This window comes from Ovis aries, chromosome 1, assembly GCF_016772045.2.
Source record: "Ovis aries strain OAR_USU_Benz2616 breed Rambouillet chromosome 1, ARS-UI_Ramb_v3.0, whole genome shotgun sequence".
Lineage (NCBI taxonomy): Eukaryota > Metazoa > Chordata > Mammalia > Artiodactyla > Bovidae > Ovis > Ovis aries.
In genome coordinates this window covers 278,564,070-278,577,269 of record NC_056054.1, presented here as the reverse complement: position 1 = coordinate 278,577,269, position 13,200 = coordinate 278,564,070, and positions in this window count along the sequence as shown.

The following is a 13,200-nucleotide window of genomic DNA, read 5'->3' as shown; positions in this document are numbered from 1 at the left end:
ATGCCTACACGCGTCTCTAACTGGAGCCTGCATGGCCCCAGTTCCAGGCACTGGGACGCAAAACAGAGTGCCTGTGATACAGCTTCCTGGGGCATCATGTTTATTCCCGGTGCTTTAGAAGGACACCCATTCAGCCTGAAGTAACCCCACAATGTCCCAAAGCCGAAACACCAATGGGTCCTGAGGCGGTCCATCTCCTGTCAGCCTGAAGTGAACCCCACAACGTCCCAAGGCCAAAACCTGAGCAGGTCCTGAGGAGACCAGACTCCCTGTCTTCCTGAACTGAGTCCCACAACGTCCCAAAGCTGAAGCCCCAACGGGTCCTGAGGAGACCAGACTCCCTTCAGCCTGAACTGAACCCCACAACGTCCCAAAGCTGAAGCCCCAAAGGGTCCTGAGGAGACCAGACTCCCGGCAGCAGCCACAGGCAGCCAGGCGCTCCAGCGGAGCAGGAATTCCGCGTGGGGTGGGGGTGGGTCGGGGAGGCGGGCTCTCGCTCCCTGCCAGCCAATGGGAACTGCAGCTCAAGCCTCCCTCACTGGCGCAGGCACAGCTCAGTGGAGACTCCGCCCCTCAGGGCAGTTCTGCTAGGTCTATTAAACTATGGAAATTCAAACTGAAATATTGCCAATATCCAAAACTTCTCCAAAATAGTTAAGGAATAATTAACTTGAAACTGTATAGAATGAAATGTAGTCACCCAATACACTCAAATTTATTAACAGACATTTAAATTTTGAAACTATCAAAATTGTGGACGTAAACATAGGAAATCTACATGACCCTGGGTTTGGCCTGTATATCATGCGCTCTGAGTTTTAACATACAATCTGTCAGTCCACAAAAGAAAAATACTGTGGACTTTATAGAAATAAAGATGTCTATTCTGAAAGACCTCATTCAGAAAATAAAAATACAAGCCACAAACTGGGAGAAAATATTTGCAAAATTCATATTTGATACAGGATTTGGACACAAAATAGACAAAGACCACTTGAACAACCCTATAAACAATAAGTAAAGATCTGAACAGACACCCAGCCAAAAAAGTTACACAGATAATACAAAACAGAAACACAGTCAACATCATACACCATTAGGGAATTACACATTAAAGTCACAAGCTACCACACTACACATATTAGGGCTGCTAAGCCCTAAATATATGACAATACCAACTGCTGGAGGCTGAGGAATAGCAGGGACGCTCCCTCACTGCTCGTGGGACGCACGCACAGCCACCTTGCAACACAGTTGGGCAGTTTTCTCCAAAGCTAAACACACCCCACCTTGGAATCCAACAATCGTACTTCCAGTATTTAGGAAACTGCTTTGAAAAATCCATGCCCAAAGGCAAACAAAGATGAATGTAGGCACAGCAGCACTATCCACAATAGTTAAAAGCTTGAAGTAATCAGGGTATCCTTCAATGGTAAGTCGCTTCAGTCATGTCCGACTCTGTGCGACCCCATAGACGGCAGCCCAACAGGCTCCCCCGTCCCTGGGATTCTCCAGGCAAGAACACTGGAGTGGGTTGCCATTTCCCTCAATAGATGAATGCATAATCAAATTGGGGTATATCCGTGTCAAAGCAAGTAGAACATGTCCCCCCAAAATATGCCTCTCTGCTGTGAGGATTGCTTAAGTCCACTTCCATGAAAAAAAAAAAAAAAAGGACTCTCAGTAAACTAAGTAGCAATTGCCATTTTGTGATGGACATTTACAACAGAGAAATCTCTGCATTTAAGGGTTGTCCCTGTTTGCACCAGAAATAAAGGATAATTAAAAACTCAAGTAACTTGTCAGTGGAGAGGTCCCGACTTAAATCTATAAACAATCATATCCTTCTTTACCCTGTTTTGTTTAATTACCTTCCATAATGGGCTTCTCCCATTCTTCAGGGTCTTGCTTTTAGCTGAAGACAGCATTTAAGGTGATGACTTTGGGCATTTCAGGGAGTGACTCAGGTTTCTTTGGTGGCTCCCCTGTATACAGAAGCTGTTTGTTGTTTTAGTCACTAAGTCATGTTCGCCTCTTTGTGATCCCATGGACTGTAGCCAGCCAGGTTCCTCTGTCCATGGGATTCCTCAGGCAAGAATACTGGAGTGGGTTGCCATTTCCTTCTCCAGGGATCTTCCCAACCCAGGGATCCAACCCAAGTCTCCTGTATTACAGGCAGATTCTTTACCACAAAGCCACTAGGGAAGCATAAAGAATGTATGCTTCTGTTTTTCTCCTGGTGATTTGTCTCTTATTATGGAAGAGCAGAGTGAAAATTGTTTTTCCTCCCATACACATGCAATGGAGTATTACTCATCAGTAGTAAGGAATGAACCACCAAACCTCGAAAAGCACGGTTGACTCTCATGTGCATATCACTCAGTGAAAGAATACAGTCTGGAGTATGACCTCATCTATGACATTCTAGGAAAGCAAAGCTACATAGATGATAAGCAGGTCATCTGCTGAAGGGGGTTGAAGTGTTCCCTGTGATGCCTCAGGATGGACACCTGTCACTAGGCATTTGTCTATACTCATCGATTTGTACAGCCCAAGGGATCAAACAATCTATTCAAGTATAGTTATTTAGAGTGTAGGAGAGCCGCAGGACAGAATACACAATGCAACAAAACCTAACCACGTTAGAAATGCACTGAAAGGATATCTCACTGTAGGAGATGGGGCAAAATGTGTTGACTTTGGAAATGAGTGAATAGATACACAAAAGGCAAATGGCCTGCACATAAACACTGGGCTTCATTTTACAGAGATCTTTCCAGAGCACAGTAGCTAGTAATTCTGAGACCGCTGTACACGTAATCTGTAGAGTAGAAAGAGCTGACAGATGCAGATGGTGGGGGCCCAGCTCCTCGCTTCAGGGTGGGAAGTCACAGATAAGCAGAGAAAAAGAGGACGGAGCTGGGCCCCTGACCACCACTCCTTACGGCTCTGAGCTGTGTCCAACAGGACCACCATCTCCTACATGTAGGTGCTATAACCCACCTGCCCACTTCTGGTCTTTCCCCTTCCTCCCTGCGATGATTCCAGTGACATTTCCAGCCTGCAGCCCTCTCCCAGGCCAGGTGTATCTGTCCATCCATGGCCTCCCATCTCATCCTGGGGACTAACAGGCCCCTGGAGGACTGCGGTCCTGCTGTTCCCCCACGCCCAGGAGGCAGCCCCGACTTCTCCAGCTGCTGAGCCCAGACACCTGGTGAAACTGGGCAGGAGCCTAGGGGCCTCCCAGGAGAGACCCCGTCCCGTATCCCCTGCCGTAGCCCCTCTCTGAAGTATGGAGATGACAGTAGCTGAGGCACACTCAGGGAGGTGTTTTGCCACTGATGAAAGCCCCACTGAGTGGAAGAAGTTAACTACTTGATGAGCATGAACCCGTCTCCCCCAGAGTGCCCAGTGCCTGAGTATTTGTGAGGTTAGCCGCCTGTTACCTCACCAGCCAGAGAACCGTGCACCAGGGAATCACATACTCTGTGACCCTCCCTCCCTCATATGGCCCGTAAAACTGCTTTCCTGAAGCCCTTCAGGGATCTCAGGGTGTAGAGCACGAGCTCCCTATCTCCACGTATTGGTGCCTTTACAATTAATGCTGCCCTTTCCTTTACTGCACCTGGTGTCAGGCGACTGGCTTTACTGCACTCAGGCGTGTGGACTTGGTTCAGTAACACAGACGCCTCCCAGGTTCCCAGCTCCTTGTGCCCCAGGGACTGTCCGCTCCTTCTCCAGGGCATATGGCCAACCCCCACACTCATTCCCCTCTACACCCACGGCCCTGGCCCAAGCCTAAACCCTCCATCAAAGCTCCCTGCCCTCACAGTGTGTCTCACATCCCACACAACATGGTCTTTTTGACCACGCCCGGCTCCTCCCTGTGATTCCCCTCATGCCGGGGTCCAGCCCCGGTGGATCCAGGGAATTCGAAGGGTGGACGGCGTCGGCGTGGAAAGACTTGTTTATTTATTAATGTAAGATTAGATTAAGAAACTATAGTGTAGTAAGAAGATTAAGTGGAGGAAGAGGGCTGAATAGCTTGGTTTACGCGGAAGGTCAATAAAATTCCAGACAAGGAATTTGCACCATCTACGTTGGGCCACCGGCGCCCGCTTGAATATCTAAGGGTGCCTCGCCTTAAGCTCCCTTTCTCGCGGGTCTTAACAGCCGGGGCAAGTAAGTAGACTTGGCGAGCCTCCGCGCCCCAGATGGAGATTCAGCCTGAAGTTAAAGTAAAGAGCAGAGAGAGGGAAAGAAGAGAGAAGAAGAAAGAGAGAGAGAGACACGGGGGGAGCCAGAGTGCCAAGAAACCAGGCCGGGAGACTAGTTAGAGAAGCTGGTCCCAGAAGCTGGCCCCTGGAGCTGGCCCCTGGAGCTGGCCCCATCCTTTATTGTTCAGAAGGCCTTTTATACTTTTGATAAAACACAGAGATCAATGGGTAACACAAGATTATGTAGCGTTCGCAGCTCAAGCTCTTTCTATACATCATTTGGTATACAAAAGGTCTCAGGTGATTTACATTATCTTCTGGCCAAGAGGCTTGTTAACACTTTTTGGCTCTCTTCCTTAATGAATGTTAATCTTGTTTCCCCTGAAGTGTTTTTCTTTAATCTACATCTCCTTAAAGCATTAGCATTAAAGTTACATCTCTATAGAACAAAGGTGCAGTGGGATATAACAAAGAAGGTACTTAACTCAAAGATCTAATGTTGTTAACACAAGGTCTACTACTTGTTATTCTAACTATATCTACAACTAAAGGATGTGAAAATTTGGCAGCAAATATTGACTCTACAAATGAAACCTTTAATCAGTCCTATTCTAAAGATTTTGACTCCTCGGAAGCTCCTACATTCCTAGGATGTTTTAAGCTTCCTGTGCCTCCTGCGGTCAGGAGGCCTCAAACAATCACACGTGCAGCTGTACGAGTCCTGCAGGCAGGCTAGAAAGCCATCAGAGGGGTATTTGGATTGAAACACTCTTTTAAATGCAGAAGACTAAAGCCCTGAATTGACTTTTTCCAGAAAATGTCAGAAGAGTGAAAAAGCAGAGCACAAAAGCCAGCAGATTTTTGTTGGGGTACATGCTTAGGAATTTCCAGAGGGGTCCCTGAAGTCTGAGCACGCCTTGCGTATGTCAGCTTCCTTCCTCATGACCTTGTCACGGGCGGGATTCCTCACACTGGCTCCCGGCACCCTCACCCGATGAAGCCAGACCTGATCCGTTCCAGGTGACTCCAGGATCCTCATTCTCCAGACCCCACGTGTGTGGCCGCTGTCTGTGACCGTCCATATAGGCCTGTGGTGATCTCCTAAAATAAAAGTTATTTTATATACAGATAATGTGGTGAATGGTGGCCCCCAAAGATGTGTCTGCCCAGAACACAGGAACAGGGCCGCCTCTGGGAAAAGGGTCTTTGCAGATGGAGTTAGGGTCTCAAGGTCAGGGCATCCGGGGTGGGGGTGACCTTCAGTCCAACTGACAGAGCCTTATAGGAGACGGACGAGGACGCGGATGAGAAGCCCTGTGGAGATGGAGGCAGAGGTGGGAGGGAGGGAGCCCCAAGCCCCAGGACCCCTGGAGCCCCAAGGCTGGAATCCTTGTAAGAGATGGAAGGGGATGCAGATGAGAAGCCCCATGAAGATGGAGGCAGAGGTGGGAGGGAGGGGCCCCAAGCCCCGGGACCCTGGAGCCCCAAGGCTGGAGAAGGCAGGAAGGACCCCATCCTGGAACCTCTGGAGGGACCTCAGCCTTGTGCCACCTTGGTCTTAGGTGTCTGGTCTCCAGGACTGGGGGAGGATGAACTCCTGTTGTTTTAAATCACCCAACATGTGGTCGTTTGTTAGAGAAGCCCCAGAGAACTCACACAGGCCCTGCTCTGTAAGATCCTGGAAGTGCGGGTCTCACTAAAGGAGGCTGGAGGCTGGATTACAGAGCCCTTAGAGTTAGCACTGGGCCCTCAGAAATGCTAAAGCAGTGGCTGGACCCCTAAATGTTGAGGGGTCAAGTCTGAACCCTGTCCCTAGGGGTACTGGCTACACATGCCTCCCCAGGTTCTTACACCTTTTCACGTGGTGTAGTAAGTATCTAGTCCTGACTGAGGACATTTAATGTCACTGTTCACATTGCTCATTAATAACCCACCAGTTACACAGGTGAAAACCCAATTAGGATGCTTGCTACACCAATGAGCAATTCTGAAGATGGTCGGGGGTGGGGACTTAAGTGCAGACAGCAGCCCTTCCACTTCCCACGCCTCCTCCACACTCCTGGCCCCTCCTCCACACTTCCAACCCCCTCCTCTACCCTCCTAACCCCCCACCCCCACTCCCACAAGGAGGGTCCTCAGTGGGAAGCTGGGGGACCACGCAGAGGCATCTTGAAGTAAATGCTGCCTGATACCTAGGCTAGCTGCTCCTGAACATTCTCCACCTATCCCAGTTAAAATACTCGAATATGTGTAAAGAATTAGAGATACATTCTAACATTTCACGCAAAGATGGGCTCAATAAAGGAAAGAAATGGTATGGACCTAATGGAAGCAGAAGATATTAAGAAGAGGTGGCAAGAATACACAGAACTATATAAAAAAGATCTTAATGACCCAGATAACCATGATGATTTGATCACTCGCCTACAGCCAGACAGCCTAGAGTGTGAAGTCAACTGGGCCTTAGGAAGCATCTCTATGAACAAAGCTAGTGAAGGTGATGGAATTCCAGTTGAGCTATTGGAAATCCTGAAAGATGATGCTGTTAAAGTGCTGCACTCAATATTCCAGGAAATTTGGAAAACTCAGCAGTGGCCGCAGGACTGGAAAGGTCAGTTTCATTCCAATCCCAAACAAGGGCAATGCCAAAGGATGTTCAAACTACCACACAGCTGCACTGATTTCACATGCTAGCAAAGTAATGCTCTAAATTCTCCAAGCGAGGCTTCAACAGTCCATGAACCAAGAACTTCCAGATATTCAAGCTGGATTTAGAAAGGCAGAGGTACCAGAGATCAAATTGCCAACATCCACTGGATTATAAAAAAGCAAAAGAATTCCAGAAAAACGTCTACTTCTGCTTCATTGACTATGCTAAAGCCTTTGACTGTGTGAATCACAACAAACTGTGGGAAATTCTTAAGCAGATGGGAATATGAGACCATCTTATCTGCCTCCTGCAAAACTTTATCCCGCTCAAGAAGCAACAGTTAGAACCGGACATGGATCACTGGACTGATTCCAAATTTGGAAAGAAGTATATCAAGACTGTTTAGTGCCACCCTGCTTATCTACCTTACATTCAGAGTACATTGCAAGAAATGCTGGGCTGGATGAAGCACAAGCTGGAATCAAGATTGCTGGGAGAAATATCAATAAACAGAGAGGCAGATGACACCACCCTTATAGCAGAAAGTGAAGAGGAATTGAAGAGCCTCTTGATGAAAGTGAAAAAGGAGAGTGAAAAAGTAGGCTTAAAAGTCAACATTCAAAAAACTAAGATCATGGCATCCAGTCCCATCACTTCATGGCAAATAGATGGGGAAACAATGGAAACAGTGAGAGACTTTATTTTCTTGGGCTCGAAAATCACTGCAGATGGTGACTGCAGCCATGAAATTAAAAGACGTTTGTTCCTTGGGAGAAAGCTATGACCAACATAGACAGTATATTAAAAGCAGAGACATTACTTTGCCAACAAAGCTCCATGTAGTCAAAGCTATAGTTTTCCAGTAGTCATGTACGGATGTGAGAGCTGGGCCATAAAGAAAGCTGACTGCCCAAGAATTGATGCTTTTGAACTGTGGTGTTGGAGATGACTCTTGAGAGTCCCTTGGACTGCAAGGAGATCCAACCAGTCATTCCTAAAGGAAATCAGTCCTGAATAGTCATTGGAAGGATTGATGCTGAAGCTGAAGCTCCAAATCTTTGGCCTCCTGATGTGAAGAGCTGACTCATTTGAAAGACCCTGATGTTGGGAAAGATTGAGAGGCGGGAGGGAGAAGGGGGCGACAGAGGATGAGATGATTGGATGGCATCACTGACTCGATGGACATGAGTTGAGCATGCTCTGGGAGTTGGTGATGGAAAGGGAAGCCTGGCCTGCTGCAGTGCATGGGGTCACAAAGAGTCAGACATGACTGAGCAACTGAACTGAACTGAACTAGGGAACACTGAGTGAAAATCATGAAGTATCACACCACACTTCTTAGGACTACTAAACTCCATATACATGACAATATCCACTGCTGGGAGATGAGGAACAAGAAATCTCCCTCACTGCTGGTGGGGTGTATGGACGGCCACTTTATAACACAGCCGGGCAGCGTTTTCCAAAGCCAAAACACCGGACCCAATAATCATGTGTTCAGTGTTGTCAACTGCTTTGAAAATTTATCCCAAATTCAAACAAGGATGCAATTATGCACAGCAGCACTATTCATAATAGCTAAAAAATTGAAAAGAAAATCAGGATATCCTTCAATACATGAAAGCATAAGCAAAGTGGGGTACACCCATGATAAGATGAGTAGAATATGCCACCCCAAAATATGCCTCTCTGGTATAAGGATTATTTCAGTCTAACTTTTAAAAAAGAAAAAACAGAAATCTCATAAAACTAAGTAGCAATTGCCTTTTTGTGAAGAACATTTACAACAGAGAACTCTACATATTTAAGGGCTATCCCTCTCTGCACTAGAAGTAGATGATGAGTAATTCTCAAGTAATTCTCATCAGTGGAGAGGTCCTGACTTAAATCTGCAACAATCATACATTTCTTTACTATGTTTGCATGATAACCTGTCACAACAGGCTTCCCCCTTTCCCCAAGGTCTTTCTTTTATTTTTCTCTAAAGATCGTACTTGAGGTGATGGCTTTGGACATTTCAGGGAGTGACTCAGGTTTCCTGGAGTACCCCTATATACAGGAGGTATGCTGCTGCTGCTGCTGCTGCTGCTGCTGCTGCTGCTGCTGCTAAGTTGCTTCAGTCGTGTCCAACTCTGTACGACCCCATAGACGGCAGCCCATTAGTCTCCCCCGTCCCTGGGATTCTCCAGGCAAGAACACTGGAGTGGGTTGCCATTTCCTTCTCCAATGCATGAAAGTGAAAAGTGAAAGTGAAGTTGCTCAGTTGTGTCCGACTCTGTGCGACCCCATGGACTGCAGCCTACCAGACTCCTCCACCCATGGGATTTTCCAGGCAAGAGTGCTGGAGTGGGGTGACATTGCCTTCTCCATGCAAGAGGTATACAAGTTATTAAATGTCTGCTTTTCTCCTGGTGATGTCTCAAACTCACTGCTTTTATACAGGAACTGGAGAATGAGGCTGGGCTCCTGAAGGCCACCCCTTCTCATCTAAGTTGCTTCTATCAGTGTTGCAGTGAAAAAGAAAAGAGAGAAATGGTTTTCTTTTCTTTCCTGAAAACAAAGAAGATAAAGAGAACAGTAAGCAGGCCGGCTCCCTCCTAGCTTTTCCTTCACTGCCCCTAATCTTTACCCGGTAACTAAGTCTGCTTTTCTGCCCCCAACTCTGTGTGAGCTACATCCTGCACCCATTCTCTGCTAACCCCATGCTACTCACACCCTGGTGCTTGCCTTTCCCACAGTCCACCCCTTGCAGTTTTCCTTCTTTTTGCATTTCAGAAAGAAAGCAGCAGTGCAATGAACCAGAGATGAACAGACCTAATTACCCACTACCTGATACCAGCTCTGATTTTTGTGCGGTGTATTGCTGTTGTTATTTTATAATTTTATTTATTTATTTACTGTCTATTTTTGGCTGCACTGGGTCTTTGCTGCTGCGTGGACTTTCCTTTAGTTGAGGAGAATGTGGGCTTCTCCTGGTTGCAGTGTGAGGGCTTGTTGGTCAACTACTGAGCCTGTGCTTGAGAGCCTGGGAGCCACCACTGCTGAGCCCATGTGCTGCAACCACAGAAGCCCATGCGCCCTGAGGCCTGTGCTCCACAACAAGAGAAGACACTGCAAGGAGAAGCCCCCCCAGCACAAGGAAGAGTAGCCCCACTCACTGCAACCAGAGGAAACCCACGCACAGCAAGACAGTTCAGCCAAAACCAGATACATAAAATAAACAGGGAAAATCAACATTTTTAAAAATTAAGGTACAGTAGATAATCAACACGGACCCACTGTATAGCACAGGCACCTACACTCAGCATGCTGTGATGACTTATAAGGGGAAAGACGGCTGAGTAGAAGGACATGTGGTCATCTTCTCCTGCAAGAACTCCAAGACTGCAGCTCTCTGTGAAACGACCATCTACAGGAGAGTGTGGGACCCCACCAAAAAGATACCCCCACGTCCAAGGGGGCAAGGGAGAGGCCCCAACAAGATGGCAGGAGGGGCAAAATTGCATTTAGAATCAAACCCCATGCCCGCCAGAGACCCTTGGAGGGCTCAAACAAACCTTGTGTGCACCAGGACACAGAGGCCCCACAGAGACTGACCAGACCTGCCTTTGAGTGTTTGAGTGTCTCCTGTGGAAGCAAGGGTCAGCAGTGGGCTGCCACATGGACAAGGGCTCTGGCTGCAGCAGACCTGGGTCACATAGCATGTGGCATAAGCCCTCTTGGAGGAAGTTGCCATTAGACCCATCACAGAGACACCAAGCAGATGACCCACAAACTGCAGAACAATTATACCAAAGAAATTCTCGCACTGTTAAGAAAGTTCTAGCACCCATAATAGATTCCCCAACCTAGGGATCTGACAAAGGGACTGAGAACCTCCAGGAAATTAGATGTTGGAGGCCAGTGGTATTTCATTACAAAACTTCCACAGGACTTGAGAAACAGGCTCTTGGCTGTTGGCTCTTGGCTTTTGTGCAAACACAAAACCTGTGTGCACCAGGAGCCAGGAAAAAGGAGCAGTCTCCCCACAAGTGGCTGAGTTAGACTTCCCTGTGAGAGTCCAGGAGTCTCTGGTGGAAGTGTAGGTCAACACTTTGGCCTCAGGCAAAACAACAGGGAGGGAACACAGCCTCCCCCATCAGTAGAAAATTAAAGATTACTGAGCATGGCCCCACCCATCAGAACAAGACCCAGTTTTCCCCACAGTCATTGTCTCCCATCAGGAAGCTTCCATAACTCTCTTACCCTTATTCATAAGAGGGCAGACAGAACGAAAACCACAATCACAGAAAACTAACCAAACTGATCACATGGACTACAGCCTTGTTAAACTCAATGAAACAATGAGCCATGCTGTGTAGGGCCTCCTAAGATGAACGGCTCATGGTGGAGAATTCTGACAACACATGGTCCACTGGAGAAGGGACCACTTCAGTATTGGAAAAACACTTCAGTATTCTTGCCTTGAGAACCCCATGAACAGTATGAAAAGCCAAAAAGATATGACACTGAGAGATGAACTCCCCAGGTCAGTCAGTGACCAATTATGCTACTGGAGAAGAGTGGAGAAATAACTCCAGAAAGAATGAAGAGACGGAGCAAAAGCGAAAATAGTACCCAGTTGTGGATGTGACTGGTGATGGAAGTAAAGTCTGTTGCAGTAAAGAACAATATTTCATAGGAACCTGGAATGTTAGGGATATTGGATGTGGTCCAATAGGACATGGCAAGAGTGAACATTGACATTTTAGGAATCAGTGAACTAAAATGGACTGGAGTGGGAGAATTTAATTCAGATGATCATTACATCTACTGCTATGGGCAAGAATCCCTTAGAAAAAATGGAGTAGCCTTCATAGTCAACAACAGTCCAAAATGCAATATTTGGGTGCAGTGTCAAAAATGACAGAATGATCTCTCTTTGTCTCCAAGGCAAACCATTCAATATCACAGTAATCCAAGTCTATGCCCCAACCACTAATCCCAAAGAAGCTGAAGTTGAATGATTCTATGAGGACATACAAGACCTTCTAGAACTAATACCAAAAAAAAGATGTGCTTTTCATCATAGGGAACTGGAATGCAAAAGCAGAAGTCAATCAGACTATACTACAAAGCTACAGGCATCAGGACAGTATGGTACTGGCACAAAGACAAATATAGATCAACAGAACAAAGTAAAAAGCCCAGAGATGAATCCACGCACCTATGGACACCTTATCTTTTGACAAAGGAGGCAAAAATATACAATGGAGAAAAGACAATCTCTTTAACAAGTGGTGCTGGGAAAACTGGTCAACTACCTGTAAAAGAATGAAACTAGAACACTTTCTAAGACCATACACAAAAGTAAACTCAAAATGGATTAAAGATCTAAATTTAAGACCAGAAATTATAAAACTCCTAGAGGAAAACAGGCAGAACACTCTCTGATATAAATCACAGCAAGATCCTCTATGACCCACCTCCCAGAGTAATGGAAATAAAAGCAAAAATAAACAAACAGGACCTAATTAAACTTAAAAGCTTTTGCACAATGAAGGAAACTATAAGCAAGGTGAAAAGACAGAATGGGAGAAAATAATAGCAAATGAAACAACTGACAAAGAATCAATCTCTAAAATATACAAGCAGCTCATGCAGCTCAATACCAGAAAAATAAATGATCCAATCAAAAAATGGGCCAAAGAACTAAACAGACATTTTCCCAAAGAAAACATACAGATAGCTAACAAACACATGAAAAGATGCTCAACATGACTCATTATCAGAGAAATGCAAATCAAAACCACCATGATGTACCATCTCATGCCAGTCAGAATGGCTGCCATCTAAAAGTCTACAAACAATAAATGCTGGAGATGGTGTGGAGTAAAGGGAACTTATACTGTTGGTGGGAATGTAAACTAGTATAGTCACTGTGGAGAACAGTGTGGAAATTCCTTAAAAAACTGGAAATAGAACTGCCATATGACCCAGCAATCTCATTGCTGGGCATACACACCAAGGAAACCAGAATTGAAAGAGACACCCTTACCCCAATGTTCATTACAACACTGTTTACAATGCATAGGACATGGAAGCAACCTAGATGTCCATAGGCAGATGAATGGATAAGAAAGTTGTAATACATATACACAATGGAATATTACTCAGCTATGAAAAAGAACACATTTGAGTCAGTTCCAATGAGGTGGATGAAACTGGAGCCTGTCATTCAGAGTGAAGTAAGTCAGAAAGAAAAACACCAATACACATTAACACATATATATGGAATTTAGAAACATAGTAACGATGACCCTATAGACAAGAGCAAAAGAGACACAGATGTAA